Below are 19,213 nucleotides of genomic sequence, written 5' to 3'. Positions count from 1 at the left end.
TCTAGTGATTCCATTATCATTGGTGGACTTGGATAAACCTAGCTATATTACTGCATGATTTAAATTTTGCTCAAAAGCCACACTTTGTTGTCAAATATATTGGTATAGGGAACCATCTCTTCAAATATGGGAACCTTTCCATTGTAATTTATCTATCATGTTTTTCCATGTGTACCATATCTTTTAGGCAACTTCAAACTACAACTTAATCCTAACCCTGTTACATAATATTGGATCCTAAATGCTTTGATCCTTCCAAACATTATTGTCCACCTTTGCTTCCAATATCTATTGTCTCATAATGACCTCCCATGAATTGAAGCCTCTTTCATTGATTAGAACAAGAAAACATCCATCTTCTCCTTTGTTGACTCTAAGCCCAATCTCCCTTAACCTCTTCACTTTGTTAACTAGTCCAAAGAAAATAGAAGTTGAGAACTTGAAGCCCTTAAATGACCAATAGTTGCTTCTAAAGTAGCTTCAATTTTCAACCATGAAGTCTTAAGAACGGGCATGATTGACGCATGAAAGTAAATAACTGGAGTAAGGATGTTGTGTTGTTAATCATTGCTACTTTTTCCATTGGCTCTAGTGTTGGATTGCTCCATTACTTTTTCTACATGCCACTTTCTTCAACGATTTGAGTTGTTGAGCTAGGGTAAGACCACATCCAATTGGAGCACCAAGGTGCCTCATTACTTTACCTCTAGGTATAATCTAAAACCTATGCGATTGCAATATCTTTGCATCATCTTTCCAATCCAACATGAGGGTTGCAATTTTGTCCTTATTTTTGACCCTAAGAGAGTTGAGAATTCCTCACAAACTTCCAAGGTTTTAGTTTGACAATGCTAGGATTGTCATTTGTGAACATTTGCATAGTGAGCTATTGTTCATTTGGCAATGTGAGGCCATGGATAGAACTAGTTTCTATTGTATGGTCAATGTGATCCAAGAGCACCCATGTTTCTGGGGCAAAAAGCAGTGACCAAACTTGGTACTAGCTTGGTATTCTCCACACCTTTCTCTTTGTGATGACTTTAATAAGACCCACACTTTGGTCCTTCGAAATCTCCCCCTTCTCCCTAATGTGATGGGCCATGGCGCCATGCACATACTTCCCATATGGTTGCTAGAACTTTAGTTGAAATGCCCCTTTTCATTTTCCTCGAAGCAAATATGAGCCATCCTTGGGGTAAAGGGGTCGATTTAATGATAGCTATTGGATCCAACTTGATTGAAGGTCAGATATGGTGTATTCTTGGACCCCCACTAATAGATCCTTGTGAGCTTTAACTTGAATAGAAAAAAAAAGAGGATGATTTTGGAAACATTTTTGGCTCATGATTTTTTGCATGACTTTTTTGTGTTGTAAAAAGAGCCCACAATTTTGTGATAGTAGGAGGCCTTGCAAAAAGTGTAGAGGGCTAATAATATGATACTTTTTTAGAAATTTTCCCAAACGAATGAATAGCACGTCATCTACTTTGTATCTTGGTGTGCTTCACTTTGTAATTAAATTGGGGAGTTAATGTGGCAACAAAGTACCACCACAAGGGGTTGCCACTTTTTTTGGCCCCCCTTATCCTAATAAACAGTTATGGAGTAGCAATGTTGTTTTGGCATTAATGTTGCATGCTTTCATTGGACCCAAAAAAATCTAGAGTCTTCCTTCATAATCTTATAGACTTGTAGAGGCATAATGCCACAACGATGGACAAGAGATAAAAAGCCACAAAAACATTAGTAATCTCTTCTTCATCTTTGATAAGCTTCTCCTCATTGTTCTCGATGGCATTTATGGTGTCTCTCCTTTATTCATTTTTGAGGGCTTTAAAGAAGTATCGATGACTTGGCTCTACCAAGACTATATCCTAGGTTGTCAACTATACTTGACAAGTTGAAATTCTATCACTTTGTTTGCACCTTAATGCAATCTTCAATAATTTGTAATAGACATTGAAGATAAGGATCATTAGGATTAAACAAAATGCAATCAACAATGTGGCTCCTAAATTGAATGAATGCATCGATTCTCAAACAAACTCTCGCACTATGAGATCTTCCATGTCCTTGCACACAGTTGTTATAGCTTGGATGTAGTGCCTTCACTTTTTCACCAGGTTGCCACCACTAGGAGCATTGTTTTGCCATATGTAAGCTTCATGCAATCAACAAAGTTGGTATTCTACCAGAAGGATATATAAAACTTGAAGGGTGGGCAATCTTTGGACATTCTCCTAACACATTTACTCCTACATGCCATGTAATAATGGTATAAATTTGCATACTCAATCACCTACCCTCTTGTTGTGCCATGTAAGTTCCCTCTTGGGATACTCTACAAAATCAATCACATCAACTAACTCAAGTTCCTCCTACTTGAAACTCAAACTAACCTTTTCATTTCCAATCGTACATCTAGTGCCATGAGAATTCTCTTGCATGCATTGTCATGTTTTAGTCTCCTCCCATAATATCTACACATCCCTTTGTGCCAACCATTTTAAGCATTTGGCTCTTCTTGCAAAATAATTTGGGGCACAAATAGACATGACATGAATCTCCTTTTCATCTAGCTAGATGCAAGCCGTGCCTAGTGAGCTTTCCTCATTAATCATCATTCTCTCACGTTTAAGAGTATTCAACAAATAGTAAGATATTCCCTCAAAGTTTATAGGTTACTCGCATTAGGAAAAAAAAGAAGGAAGAATGGGCCTTTTAGGCCCCCCCCTCTCCTCCTTAGAACATGGAAAAGTGGAGAGAAAAATAGTAAAATAATCCTCTTTTCTCTCCATTTTTGAATCTCATTTTGTCTTTTTTATATTATTCACAAAGGATTTGGTCAGATTCATTCTCTCTCTTCATTCAAGAACCCTTTTTAAACTAAATTTTAAATTAAAAATAAGTAAGTTATAGGAGTGTAATACTTGGTTTTCAATGCACAATGATGATTAAAAATGAAGTAATTCCTTTTATTATCGAAAATGAGAAAAAGAAAAATTTGAGAATTTCTTAAGATATTTTGGAGATTCTTTATAGTATGGATTTTAGTAAAAAAACAAACTTACTGATCAAATTTTCTATTTTTTGGAAATGTTTTTGGAGGTAAAGTTAAAATTTCTAAAATTTGAAAGCTTTTGAACATCCCTTCTCTCTAAGCTATTTTGTTTCATTTCATTACTCTCTCATATCTTTATTATGACCTATTCTCTATGTCTATGCAACTTTTCTCACATAGTAAACTACCTTGACCTCTCTTGCTCATAATGGGCCATCAATAACCACTATATGCAATCTATATGTATCTGTGCACTCTGCAATGTCTATCCATCCTCCCTCATACACTAAGCTACTTGCTTTCCTTTGATATCTCTGTGTCTATTTGTGTATCTTAAGTCCACCTCTTGAGATATCTAACTCTCTATTTTCATTGACATCTTTGTGTATCCCCTTAAGCCTACCTTCATAGATACCAAATTTACTATTTTAAAAACCTCTTTGTTTGTCTATCTCAGTGTGTTTATCTATGCCTCTCCAGTTTATCTTCATAGACTCATAGTCCTATTTAAATTAGCAAATGTGTGTGGCGATTTATTCCTTTCCAATCTAACTCCATAGATATTAGACCCCTTGTTCTCATAAGTATCTTGTGTGTTTCTGTAAAGTATCTTCACACACTCAATATACATCAGACTAAATCGTGTAATCATTTCATATACTTGTGACAGGGGTATAAGCAATAAGTAGAATGAATACAAGCAAAAAGGAGATGTACATTGAGATAGAGTTGGAATATGCCATGTTATTCAAAGGACAGAGTGTACCAGTGTTAATCCTCAAGTTCTACAAAGTTATAGGCAAATGGGATTAAAGCACATGGACTTGTGGGTTGATGGGAGAATCTACCCAATTGATCCCCTAACCAATAAAACTTTGGTTTTCTCAGGAATCACAAACTTGTTGAAATATGTATGTGAGGGTGAAAATAGATTGCTTGGTTCCATTAAGCAGTGTTGATCAAGCATTCAAAGTATTCACCAAGGAGCTGTAAAAAACTATCATGATGTGATCACTGGCACATAAGTTCAAATACAAGGGCTCACAAGAGAAGTGAATCATTTGAATGAAATTATAACTAAAAAAAAAAAGATTATCATAATGTAGGACACTATTCATGACATTTACATCTTGTATGAGGAGGCAAAGCTACAATTGCGTGACCTTTGAAAAATCAATAACAATCTAAGATAGGAGCCTAAATGAAAGAAAAAGGTAATTAATGAGCTAGTTGTGCATAGAGGTTAAGTAAAGCGACATATCAAAGCATGCAAGGTAGCTCAAAATGAAAACCTAGACGAGGGTGAGCTTGGATCATCCATTCGAAGATTGCTAAAGGTAAGAACATTGGAAAATGCTTTGAGTAATTCAAAGTTGAAGGATGTGAAGGAGAAGGTGATTGAGTGCACTCTAAAAGAAGACTCCAACGAGTTTAGAGCTGTGGATACACAATCTATTTATGATACGATTGGTATTAGTATAGGGGCTTACTTGAAAATATTCAAGGGTGTGAAGGTTAGGTTTGGTCGTGTGTTGAAGAGAAATAGAATCATGCCTCTTTCTAGACCTTCAAAGTTAATAGAGGCCTGATGGCTACTTAAAACAAAGGTTTTGGAGATGATAGGAGATCCTATACATGTTCTTAGCATGGAAATACTAAAATTTGGGACATAAAGTTCATATGAGATTAACTTTACTAAACTCAATAATTACTATGTAGATCTATACACAAAAGCAGTGGTAATGTATTATGATATGTTCGTTGAGAAATGCAACGGTAAATTAAAATTTGTCATCAAATTGGATGAAAGTGAGGTCATCAAGGGAGTAAAGCTTGAAAGAGTTAGTGTAACTTTAATGAATAGAGCCTTACGATTCGATAAGGACAACCCAAGGCACTTTAGTATTCAATCAAAGCACCATGTGTGGTGGCTTACTACAATTGGAGTTTCTAAGGAAACATTTGAGGTGCTACAACTATTCTTTATACACACAAGCATGCCAAACATCATACATCATCTCAAGAACATGGCAATCGATACTCTCAATTGAAGGGTATGGTGAATACTTGGTTGAATCGCATCCTATAGGAGGCTTTAAAACTTTAAAATGCATGTGTGGAATCTCGAATGGTGCAAATACAAAATATCCATGCCTATATTTCTTGATGGAGAAGGTGGAATGAAAAAATGTGAAGAAGAATTGGCAAAGTGTAACAATTGCTGCACTCACATGTGATAAAGAAGATCCCACTTGAAAGCTCATCTTCAACATCCCAGTGGATTGTGTTCACAATTGTTTGCTACGTGCTTTTGTTAGAATTATGAAAAAAATCATATATGAATATATTTTCTTTGCTTGTAGGATATAACTGGAAAAAGACGCCATTGCAACATCAAGAATATGGAGCAAGTGCTATTGGAGATTGGGCTTACAAGCATCAAGTAACAATTGAAAAGGATAAAAAGAGATTAAGAAAATTTAGTAACTTTCCAAAAAAGCCTCACTTTGGATGAGCAAAGGCTAGGGAGTTTCTTTCAGCACTTGTCAATGAGGAAGGGAATGTCATAGTTCTTAGGCCACAACACTGTGATGGGTGGAAAAAGGTGCATACTGTGATTCTTAATCAAAGTAATGGAGAAAAACAAGGTTGATAAAAGCCAAGGTTTGGATTATTCTCAAGATATTGGCTCCCTTACTTCGAAAGGTGGTATTTGAAAATGAAGATAAACAATAATTTATTGATGCTGTATATAGCTTCTATGAAATATGGTGCAAGTATGGGGTAAAAGTTCTATCACACATTATATGGTACATACTAAGTTAATATTTTAGAACTGTATAAATTATGTAAATTATTGAGCATAGTTTTATTCATGTATGTTATGTGCCTTTGTAGCACCTCCTTGAGGTGTATGGGCTATACTTTGCAGAAAAGGGAAGCATCGGAGTTAGGTCCATAATAAGTGATGGTAAATTCACATCGGATACCACATGGTGCATACCAAAGAAAAACCAATCATGGTGAAGGGGCAATTGGTAGAAATCTAATGATCCAATTGCTATCTTGGTGGTATAGAATCATAGTGGCAGATAAATCTTAACTCTCACAGAAGAAATCAAATGAAAGTGTTAATGAATTGGCTATTGATATGATTGAATCATATCGTGTCATTAAAAGAATGCATTATGATACCTCAAGTGCCAAAGAAAACCATGCCAACTAGCTAAAAACAAGGCTTTAAGAAGACATCAAATGGATTTGAAAAGAGCTAAGATAGTAAGATGAAGAATGCATCAATGTGAATGTATTTCATTATTTAAGAGAGAAAGAGAGAGAGTGTGTATCTATGTGAAGGAGTCTTAAAGTTTAAGCACTATATATAAGGGTTTCACTCTCTCTTATTCATTGAGTTTTTAGATCTCTTGTTGTGTAGAAAAGATGGCTAGGTCTAAGGTAGCGCATATAAGCTTCTTGTCAAAGCTCCATATTGTGTTTAGCTCAATGGCATCTATTGGTTCATATGTGTTGGGGGTAAAGGAGCTTGTGCCTAACTACCCACATTTACTCACCGCACATTATACATGCATACTTGCACATTATAGGTGGTGGGCACCTATCACTATTATTCTATTCTTGAATAATAAAAATAGACAAGAGGAGAGAGAGATGAAGGACTCAAGAGCACACACACAAAAGCAATGGAGACTTGAGAACACGGATAGATAGGGCTAAAATATTTTTCTTCTTCTTTCTTCTTCTTCTTCCACATAAAAGAGCTAAGTCTATAACAAGATAAAAAACTAATATGAAAGTATCACAACGTATGTATAAGCAGTCACTAAGTGTGAACCCGCCAATAAAAGAAGAGGTGGCACAATAATGTACCATAACTAGGGGTGGACTATGTGGGTATAGTAGTCCAATTATAGAATCATTGGTGTATCATTATGTTAGTTACCTAATATGCTAGTGGGTAATATCCTACCATGTTACCAAGGCATGTAGTGTATGCCAACTCATATAGAGCTCGACATCTCAATACTTCTTCTCAAGCTTAGCATGAGCTCATGCACTCCAAGCATAGTCCTGAAATGTTGAAGCTTCTCAACTTCCAAGGCCTTGGTCAAAATGTTGGTAGCTTGATCCTCTGTGTTGATATAAACCAAGTCAATATCACTTGCTAGAGCACGCTCCTCCCAAATGAAATGGTAATGGATCTCTATGTGTTTGGTCTATGCATGATACACTGGATTCCTAGCCAATTGATACTACTAAGGTTATCACAATAGATGATAACCTTTGCATCCCCAAATCACCAAGTAGCTTGTATAACCAACCAGGCTACCTTACATGCTGCGTAGCACCTCTGTACTCTGCCTTTGTTACTAGATAAGGCAAGTGTCTCGACTATTTCTTGCTGCTCCAAGTAGCAACAACACTTTCAAAGGAAAGCATAAAACTACTAGTACATCTATCTAAAATACCACCAACCTAATCTACATCTATGTAAACCATCCAAGTCCAATGGTAGATCTACTAGGGCTCCATGTCCATCAAATACTTTACAATGTTCGACCGCATGCTTCGTTTTATAGGTTCGCCCTCTTCTAGACTGATGCATTTTACCATTCTTCCATTCATCTTCTTTTTATGACGATATCCCTAACTATAGGATAAGGCATAGTCCAATGTGGACTTGACATAGCACAATGTGTGCCACATTGCATCCAAATGTGGCTTCCTTAGAAGTTTTATAAATAGAATCTCCAAACCAACAATGTAGTTTAGGTTTGGCCTAGTGATCGTCAAATATATAAGTTTTCCCACAATATTCTCATACATGGTGACATTCTCAATCAAGTCACCCTTATGTGCACTAAGCTTAGCATTAACATCCAAAGATATAGAAATAGACTTGCAATTAGCCATACCATACTTCTTCAACATATTCAATGCATACTTTCTCTGTGACAACCCTATGGAGTCCTGATTATCTCTATGCTAAGAAAATAACGTAGCTCTCCCAAATCCTTTGTCTCAAATTCAATCTTGAGGAGACCCTTCACATGGCCAATCTCTATCTCACTATCACCCACAATAATCAAATTATCCACATATATAGTAATGACCACAATTCCTGTATCAATCTTGCATACATAGAGTGAGTGATCGACCCATGCTTTGCAAAATCCAATACTGACAAGGTATTCTGCAATCCTATCATACCATAACATGGGTGCTTTCTTTACCTATACAAGGCCTTATGAAGCCTATATACATAATGTGGATGACTCTCATCTACATCACTAGGTGGTTGCTTCACATAAACTTGGTCTTGTGACTCCCCTTGCAAGAAGGCATGCTTAACATCCATTTGATGTAGCCATTGCTATGATAGCCCTTATAGTGGCCATTTTAGCCACAAGAGAAAATGTATCCTCATAATGAATACAATGAGTCTACGTATACCTTTCGCAACTAGTCATGCCTTATAGCACTCAATAGATCCATCAAACTTGTACTTAACCTTGTAAACCCATTTGCAACCAATAGCTTTCTTGCCTTCAAGTAAGGGCACCAACTTCCATGCATCATTATCCATAAGTGCAACCATTTCTTCATTCATAGCATGATTCCAATATTCATTACCAATTGCATTCTCAAAACAAGTGGGTTCCATATCCTACACAACCTTAGCCATGTATGCACAGTGATGAGCTACATAGCTATCATATGTTAATCATTTCATTGGATTTCTTACTCTTCTTGACTTGCGTGAACCTGGATCACTACTAGGTCCTTTAGCATCCTCTCATGCCTTTCTTACACTAGGTGTTTTAATAGATGGAATTCCAAACTTATCCAAGCTCTACTCAGAGCTCTCGAAATTAGCATCAACATGAGGAAAACCTGGTGGTACATTTGTCATAGTAGGTGAGTCTCCAACTTTCTCTTATTTTTTTGGCATTTGTGATATACTTGGTGAAGTAAACTCTGACCTCAATATGCCACTCCAAGGTCTATCAATAGAACCATGACTAGGAGACTCTTGTGGTCCACTCAATGTCTATGATTGCTAACTTGTTTTCTACACAGCCACACTCTCATGCTCATCAATCCCAACTACATCTTGCACATTACTATAGTGGCTACTCATTTAATTAAAAACATCCATGTTAACTCTCAACTCACGTATAATAGCGTTATAACATCTATATACCTTCTATTCAAGAGAATATCCAAAAAATATGCATTTTTAAACTTTGGGATCCAATTTACTACGCAACTTATCAAGAGTATGTACCAATACATCCAAACACTTTTAGATGGAACAGATTTGACTTTTTATGTGTAAACTTCTCTTCGGGTGTGATACCATGTACACAACAGTGGGTGTCATGTTCATAATGTATATAGTAGTACTAACTTCTTTAGTCTCTTATAGTAGTATGAACCACCTCTACAATATGCCTATTTTTTTGCTCAGCAACTCCTTTGTTGCGTAGTATATCTACATGTATACTATCTCTGCATACCATTTTTTTGTAAAAAATCAGAAAACTCATTGGAGAGATATTCTTCCCTTGCATACAGCCTTAGATATTTAATGTGCAACCCTGTCTCCCTCTCAACCAAAGCCTTAAAGCTCTTAAAGTGAGTGAATACCTCACTTTTCTCATGCATAAAGTAAACCCATACTTTGCAAGTATGATCATCAATGAAGGAAATATAATACCTACAACTACACAAAGTTGTAGTCCTTGTAGGATCCCACATATCAATTCAAGTGGCTTCTCGCATACATGCTTTTCATGTGGAAACACATGGCTTTCTTGTTGGGGGTAAAGACGCCTTCGCCTAGCTGCCCGTGTATTACTACACTGACAATCACCGCCACTGCACACTGCAGGTGGCGGCGGGTGCTCGTCATCATCACTTTATTCTTTATTATTTTAGTGACAGTTTGAATAAAGGAAGGCCCGGACACACATTGTGACTGTTGGAGTTCCCATTTCTTGTCTCTCTCTTTCTTGCTCTTGCTCTCCCGCCATAGCTCTCGAGTGCAAGTTTCGATCCTTCTCACATTTTAACTGGTATCAGAGCACAGCTTCCCAACTCTTGAGCTTGGCTTGTGGCATTCTCAGCTTCCCATCGACTCCACACTCACATTGGGTCTCCTTCCTGGCAGCCATAGCTCATTCTCTTGAGCTCCCGTCACTCCCCGGCTTCCCGAGCTTCTTCCCAGACTATTGAGGCACCATCAGGGCATTGACATTGAGGTATTGCTTCATTATTTCAGAGACTTATCTCAGTCCATAGGTCTAGGTAAACAGGCTTTTCATAGGTTGTGGGCAGCCATAGCTTACACCTCTTGGAGCTTCCTTCACCTGGATCTTGCTTCCAGCCTATCAAGGCTTGCTGAGGCTTGGTGTAGGCCTTCTTTCGACCCCATTTGTGCCCTGTTTGGGCCCCATTGTTGACACGTGGGACAACAGAACCCCCCCCCCCCCCCCCCCCCAGCCAGCTCACGTTTTTTTTTTTGCATGTTTCAAAATCTGGCCCAAAAATCACTTTTTTTGTCATATCTCGGGCATTCGGAACCCGATTCAGGCAAGGTAAGAGTCTAAGTTGGGGTTTTGGCACACTGCAAACGCGATGGTGATGTTGGAATTTCCAAATTTTGATGATAAAATATTCTGCAATAGATTTCAGGTCTAAGACAATATGTATTTGTATGCCTATGGCTTATGTGATGCTTCTACTGATGTTTATTGATACCGGATCACTTGTGGATGTTATGCCTCTTATGTGAGATGCATTTGGAGCTGATTTAGCTCAGCCATTGACTATTTTGAACAATCCCAGATCTTTTCAAAACAGGACAGCCACCTGTTACTTCAATTTTATGCTTACGAGTCTTGGCATTTGATGCCTGATTATGCCCGGTTGGTATCTATACATACGGAAATGTATGCCTATGGATTTGAGCTTGGATTGAGCACTGATTTGCTCAGTTTACAGAGGTTATATGCTGCTGGAAACTTGAGGGCTGAAGCTATTTATACTACAGTTGAGTTATGCCTATTGGTCACGGGGTGCTCCTGGCTGCTCGGTATGATGCCATGATGTATTTGGACTATGCCACATGTCTTGTTTATGCTCTGAAATGCTTTTGAGATGAAAGTAGAGCTCGATTTGGATTTGATCGTCACTTCTTTGTAGTTGGCAGTTCATCTATGACATGGTTTATGCCTAGGCTACCCAGTACGGGTTATGATGTCTTGGTGAATGCTTTATGCTTTGGCTGTGGGTGGCAGTTGTTTGAGCTTGTCTTGACATTCATTTGAGTATTCCCTTGAGTAGTTGGACATTGACTTGGATTTTTCCGTTATGACTTGGCTTTTTCTATTACGACCTTGGATGCTATTGAGGCATTGTCTTGGTTACCTGTCTTTGGTACTTTGACTTGGTTTTCTTGAGTTGTTGAGATCGTTTATCCGCCTTTTGAGGTAGTGGGAGCATCTTGTATGCTTGACTGACATTGAGCAGGAGGTTTATGCTATTTGAGCATTTTGCAGATACTTGAGACTTTGGGATCTCTTACACTTACATGTTGCATGGTTCATGCACTGATATCTTGGAGTTGCTTTTGACCTGAGCTTGGGCTTTGCACTCTTATGAGCATATACCTACTAGTGTGAGGTCTTGACAGTGTTATGTATACTTTGCCTTATTGTCCAGGGGGTATGCCTACTCACACTGACGGATGCTTTGGTGACATGTTTGGGTGTTTGCTCAGGGTCTTGATGACTGTTTGGTGCTGATTTATGCCTGTTTATGGCTGGTCATGTATTGGCTGTCATTTCTTGACTTGGTGCAGTGATTTGGTCAGCAATTGCCTCTCACAGTACCCTGCTGTCATTTACAACAAGCATGTAACTCCAGGCTGATATGGATTTTTCATGCTGAAATATTCTAAAATGATGTGCTTTCACTAGTACTTGGTGGGTAGCAGCTTTGGTTACACTTTTTTCGACATTTTTCTCTCGATTTTGGTAAAATTTTGGTCATTTTTTTATAGTAAACAACAAGTAGTATTAAATTGTCTGCAGTCTTCCAGCTTGCATTATGGTGAGTTCATCCACTGATCATGCTATTTTCAACATCACTAAGCTTGATGGTACGAATTACTCTTATTGGAAGAGCCAGATTTGGCAGGTGCTAGTGCAGAAATCGTAAATCAAACCTTTGAGGTTGAGCAAGCATCCCCCTGCAACTATGCTAGATGAGGAATGGCTTGAGCTTGATGAGTTATGCAAGTCCACTATTGTATTATCTCTCAAAGAACAGGTTCATTACAATGTATTTGAGAAAGAACAGAGTGCATGGCAGTTGTGGGATAAAATTAAGAATCTCTATGACAAGAGAAGTCCAATGAGTCATATGTATTGGCTGAAGTAGCTTATGGATCTGCGCATGAAGGAGAATGTGACTATGTCTGCTCACTTGAGCCAGTTCCATGCTATACTCAAGAACTTGACTTCGAAGGACATCACTTTTGTAGAGGATGTCACTCCTCTTTTCTTGCTTGGTACTCTTAATGAGTCATGGGATGTATTCCACACTGCATTATGCACCTCTACTGCTACCTTGAAATTATCTGATGTTGAGAGTCCTCTTCTGCAGGAAGAGGTTAACCGTAAGAATTTGGATACCTCTTGTGTGTCACATGCTATGACAATTAGAGGCAGGAATGATGGATATGGAAAGCATGGCAATGGCAGTGGGCTGTGGACAAGATTCTCAGAAATCTCGGTCCAAGTCTCGTGGGAAGTCACGTAGCAAATCCCATGGCAGGAATGCAGATGTTACTTGTCACCATTGTGGGAAAAAGGGCCATATTAGGCCACAATGCCATGAACTGCGCAATGAAAGGTGCAAAGATAAGGGGAAAGACAAAGTGCAGAATAAGTTTTTTGATCGCAACATAGTGCATACAAAGTCCAGTGTTAAAATTGAAGAGATCAATGTTATGATTCCTGAGGATGTTGATGATGATTATATCCTTGCAGCTTCTTCTAGCGCTTTGCAGATGATAGAGATACACTCTATGTATGCACAGTGTTGGCTATTGGACTCAGGTGCGTTCTGTCATGTGACACCTTGCCGAGAGTGGTTTCATTCATACCATACTATTTCGGGTTCTATGCACTTGGGTGATGACAGCTCTCTTGATATTGTAGGCATTGGTGATGTTAGGCTGCAGTTTTCTTCAGGCAGCAGTTTTGTTATGCAGGATGTACATCATGTACCTGCTTTGACATGCAGTCTCATGTTAGCTGGACAGCTTGATGACGCACATTATCATGTATCTTTTGGAGACTATGTATAGAAGATCACTCGTGGGAGGCCTTGTGATTGCGAGAGGTGCCAAGGCTGGCAGTCTCTATCCCTTGATAGTATCCACTTCTTCCCTTGATCATGTTTTGTCTTTGGGTTCTATCTCACATGTATCTCTTTGGCATGCCCGTTTGGGCCATATGTCTTTGAAGGGAATGAAAATGCTTTCTGGTTTGCAATATTTACCGCCCCTTGATTATGCATGTTTTAATTCATGTGAGCATTGTCTTTATGGTAGGCAGACAAGGTCTATGCATAAGAAGTCTGGTAGGCCACGCATGAGTGAGCCCTTAGCATTGGTACATTCGGATGTCTGTTTGGGCCCATGCCTTGTTAGTCTATGGGTGGTGCAAAGTATTTTGTTACATTCATAGATGATTTTTCACGAAAAGTTTGGGCTTATCCCATTAAGCTGAAATTCGATGTCTTGGCTATGTTTCAAAGATGGCTTGCATTAGTTGAGAACTAGTCTGGGTATAGGCTAAAATACCTAAGAACAGATAATGGGGGTGAGTATGTCTTACGTGCTTTTGAGCAGTTATGTGATGAGAGGGGTATTAAGCATCAATTGACCGCCCCCTACACTCCCCCAGAATGGTTTGGTTGAGCGGATGAATAGAACCATCCAGGAGCATGTACGCAATATGCTTAGCCATGCAGGCCTACCACAGAGCTTTTGCACTGAGGCAGTTAGTACAGCTATGTATTCATAAACAGATCACCTTCTAGTGGTTTGGATTTCCAGGTTGCAGAGGAGGTATGGATTGGAAAACCTCCCTCTTATGCGCATCTCCGTGTCTTTGGATGTGAGGCATTTTGCCATGTGCCCAGGGACAAGAGAAGTAAGCTGGATCCTAAGAGTGTCAAATGCATTTTCCTTGGTTATGGGGATGTAGGCGAGATGGGTTACCGTCTCTGGGATCCTCAAGCGCGGAAAGTCATCCGCAGTCATGATATAGTCTTCCATGAAGACAAGATGCATCGACAGCTTGAGAGAGTTGTTGAGATCCGTAGGGTCATATTTCAGGAGGAGCCGAGAGCTCCCGCACAGCCAGTTGGACAGCCTACGGCTGTAGCAGATGCTCATGGTCAGGGTGTTGGACAGGCAGTTGGGCAGGCATCAGAGCCTGCCGTGAGACGGTCTACTAGAGACAGACGTCCACCTGACAGATTTCAGCCCTCAATGCATTTTGTCTTGGTTACAGATGCAGGAGAGCCCTTCACTTATGAAGAGGCTATACGCGAGGGTGACAGTCACTCCTGGGAGAGGGCTATGCAGTCTGAGATAGAATCCTTGCATAAGAATGACACTTGGGATTTGGTTTCCTTGCCTACGGGCAAGAAGGCTTTGCCATGCAGGTGGGTGTACAAGTTGAAAAGTACCCTTGGACACCCCAAGTCGGCATACAAGGCTAGATTGGTAGCAAAGGGTTTTAAGCAAGAGCATGGTGTGGACTTTGATGAGGTATTTTCTCCTGTGGTTAAGATGACCACCCTGCGTTTAGTCTTGGCTTTGGTTGCTCAGCTTGACTTGGATTTATACTAGATGGATGTCAAGACGACTTTCTTACATGGAGACTTACATGATGAGATTTATATGGAGCAGCCTAAGGACTTTGCAGAACTTGGCAAGGAGCACCTAGTGTGCAAATTGAAGAAAAGTCTTTATGGCTTGAAGCAGGCACCTAGGGAGTGGTATCATAAGTTTGATGACTTTAGGTAGTCATAGGGCTATAGCAGGAGTGCTATGAATCCGTGTCTTTACACGAAGAAAGCCCGTGATGGTTCTTTATTGATTTTGGTACTCTATGTGGATGATATGTTGATAGCAGGGAAAGCTCATGATGAGCTAGATGCTCTCAAGGCTCAGCTCAAGAAGAGCTTTGAGATGAAAGATCTGGGATAGGCCGCTTACATACTTGGTATGCACATTAGATGCGACACGCATCAGGGACTCTTCTACTTGTCACAGATGGAGTACATTTATAAAGTCCTTGAGTGCTTCCGCATGCAGGACGTAAAGCCTATTGGCTGTCCATTGCCTTCTTATGTGAAGGTATCATAGGTTGATTGTCCGCAGACAGATGAGTAGAGGGCCGAGATGGAAAAGATTCCCCATGCATCTGTAGTAGGCAATCTTATATATGCCATGATCGCTACTCGTCCAGATATTGCCTTTGCAGTCGGTATTGTGGCACGCTATATGGCTACACCTGGCAAGAAGCATTGGGATGCCGTGAAGGGTATCATGAGGTACCTGAAGGGCACTGCCGATATGTGCATATGCTATGCCAGCTAGGATACATGAGTCATGGGGTACACGGACTTTGATTATGCAGGACATGTAGATAGTAGGAAGTCCACTTCCGGCTATGTATTCACCTATGCTGGAGGTGCTGTTTCTTGGATGTCTAGGGTGCAGAAATGCACGGCCCTTTCTACTACAGAGGCAGAATATGTTGCAGCCACTGAGATTTGCAAGGAGGCCATTTGGTTGGGTTGTTTGGTTGCTGACCTTGGTATTGGTGCTACCCCTACACTACATTCGGATTCTATGAGTGTTATTCAGTTAACCAAGAATCTGGTCTTCCATGCGAAGACAAAACACATTGAGGCGAGGTATCACTTCATACGTGGGGTCATTGAGGACAAGTCTGTTGATCTTGTCAAGATCTCAACTGACCAAAATCCTGCAGATCTACTCACGAAAAGCCTCTCTATAGAGCACTTTGCCTTCCTCAGGAGGTTGATGGGCGTGGGATGAGATGATGTCTTTCCTCATCCTGTTATACATGTGTACATGTTGTACTATCTTTATTTTCCTTTTCTTTTCACTCCTCACTAGGGCTATCTCTCTCTTTCTTGCTCTTGCTCTCTCGCCATAGCTCTCGAGTGCAAGCTTCGATCCTTCTCACCTTTCATTTCTTACTTTCCAAGTTGATATGCTTCACATAGTTTATGTATCCCATCAACTCTAAACTTAGGTAAGCCATCCACAATTTGTTTTGATTGCATGTCTTTTAGCAATCACTACACATTCACATGACCAATTCTCTTATGCCAAATTTCAATATCACTTACAACACCCGAATCTTGTGCAAACATGGTAGCATCCATTTTAGGCAGATTTACATCAAGAGTAAACAATTTGCTAGTATGTTTTCCATTTGCAATCATCCTATAGTCATTTTTGAGATCTTCTACATAACAACCATGAGATGTGAAATAAATTTGCAATCCCTATTTTACCATTTGATAAACAAAAACCAAGTTTTTAATAATATTTGGTATGTGTAGCACATCAACCAAGTACTTAGTTGATGTGCTGCACATGTACCAAATAGCGTGGATTATTCATCTCTAAGTCCATCTAACCATATATGCACAACGTCATCATCATTATCAACTACTACATTGATAGATCCAAGAGCTTCCACAATACTCTTGATCTTTAAGACATAATCATTAATGGGGATATGTTCCCTCTTTTCACTTGGTTCAACTCTACTGACTTGATTGTAGCTTTCTGGCCTTTTTGTGTTTAATTTGAAAAGCCTAACCAAATTCTTTCATGTAGCAATAGTGGGGATATCAGATTCTTGTAAATAGCCCATCATTCTATTTACGATACTAACATTTATAGCCAATATATGACTTTACTCTGTGTTAGCTTCTTTCTTTCTTAGCCTTTACTAGCTCTATAGTAGCATTTTGCACAAGAACTTCAGGTTCTATTGCCATGTCTCCTTCAATGTAATTCGAAACACCTTTGCCCTTCAAGAAATTTGTCATTTTGAACTTCCATGAAGGATAATTGTTTTTATTAAGCTTCTTGCTAACAAAGACACTTATACTTCCTTGGTAGAGCTTGGTTATTTGAGACAATGAAACTCATGGTTCATGTATGTGCTCTCTTGTATATATTGGACGTAGTTACCTCTACTTGTGGGCTGATTTGATTTTGTATGCTTTGGACACCAACACTTCCTTTGTCAATAGTTTGTTAGTGATGTATACATGCATATTGGTTATGTCTTAAGCACCATTGTGTTGTGCTAAGTCATTTGTGCATTTGATTGTTTTTTGTAGTAGATGCTCTTGAGATCTTCTATATGCATGATATATATGCCTATGGGATATATGGTTTACTGAGACTTTGAGTTCGTGATGACAGTCTTTGGTGTGAGTGGTCTATGCTTAGTCACTACTAGCTGCATTCTTTGTATCCTAGTTGCTATATGGATATTCTTGGTAGTGGGAGCTTGCTTTCTTAGCTATTTGCCTATAGTTGGATTGACACATACAATTGCCTTTGTTTTAGCATTGTTATAATTATAGTTTTAGTATTCTTTTAAAGAGTAGATAGTTTGTTTTGGCACTCAATTAATTACATTTTGTGGATAGCCATACCCTCATTTGTTCTCATTCTTTTGCCTACTCCTTTACATATGTTTTGGGACTGTCTTTTTGAATTTGCAGTAGCTTATCCTCTTATCATTTGTAGAAATTTGTAATGATTATGGCTCGTTCATCACTAGATAGTGCTATTTTCAACATTAAAAAGCTTGATGGTAATAACTTTCAATATTGGAAGACAGAAATATGGCAACTCTTGGTGTAGAAGAGACAAGTTAAGCCATTGAAGTTAGAGGTCATAAAGCCTAAGCTTTATGATATAGAGGATTGGGCAGAACATGATGAGCTATGCAAATCCACTATCATTCCATTATTATCAAATCATATGTATTTTAATATCATTGATACTAAGGGTGATATTTATGCATTATGAAAAAAAAATTGTGATCTTATGAAAAACAAAGTCTTGAATCTTAGTTATACTAGTTGAAGAATTTTGTGGACTTCACATGAAGGATGGGATGACTATATCTACTTATTTGAATGAGTTTCATGTCATTTTCAATCAACTTATATTGCAATGTATTTGGTTTGAAGATAATATCGTCTTTGTTTTTACTTGTTACATTGCTTGAGACATGGGACACCTTCTATACTGTTATGAGTGCTCATCCCCTTCAGGGTGGTTTTAAATGTAATGATGTAGAGAGTGCTATATTGATAAAAGAAGTAAATAGGAAGAATATTAGGCCATAGTGTCATAAAATGCGCAATGATAAAGTGCAATGAGAAATACAAGGGGAAAGTGCATGATAATACAAATTTTGATGGTTGTAGCATTGTCCCTAGTAAGTCCATTATGAAGACTAAAGAGATAAAGATCGTGTAGCTTGAGTTTGATGACGAATACATCTTAGCTACTTTGTCTCTTGATGCTACTCAATTGACTAATGCTTCATCTACTTGCTCTCAGTATTGGATGCTTGATTCGCAAGCTTCTTTCCATGTTACCATGTATCGGGATTAGTTGCATACCTATTGTAGCATTACAAGTTTAGTGAGACATGTTAATGATACTACATTGGATATTATTGGCATTGTGGATGTTGGATTGTAGTTTGCTTCAAGCAACTAATTTGTTTTGCATAATGTATATCATATACAACTTTGACCGAAAGCCTATTGTCTGTTGGATAATTGGATGATGTAGGCCCTATCATGTCTCTTTTGATGATGATTTCGTACGGAAGATTACTCGTGGTCACCTTGTTTTCACTTGAGGTACCAAGGTTGGCAACATATATCCTTTTTTTATAGCTAGGTTTGTTGACCATGCATTGGTTATTATCGATTTACCACATATATCTTCATATATTTTTTTCCTTGGACACA

The sequence above is a fragment of the Lygodium microphyllum genome, chromosome 18 (assembly GCF_053477565.2).
Source record: "Lygodium microphyllum isolate KBCC chromosome 18, Lygodium_microphyllum_v1.1.10, whole genome shotgun sequence".
In the NCBI taxonomy this organism is placed as follows: Eukaryota; Viridiplantae; Streptophyta; class Polypodiopsida; order Schizaeales; family Lygodiaceae; genus Lygodium; species Lygodium microphyllum.
This window is presented reverse-complemented; position numbering follows the sequence as displayed.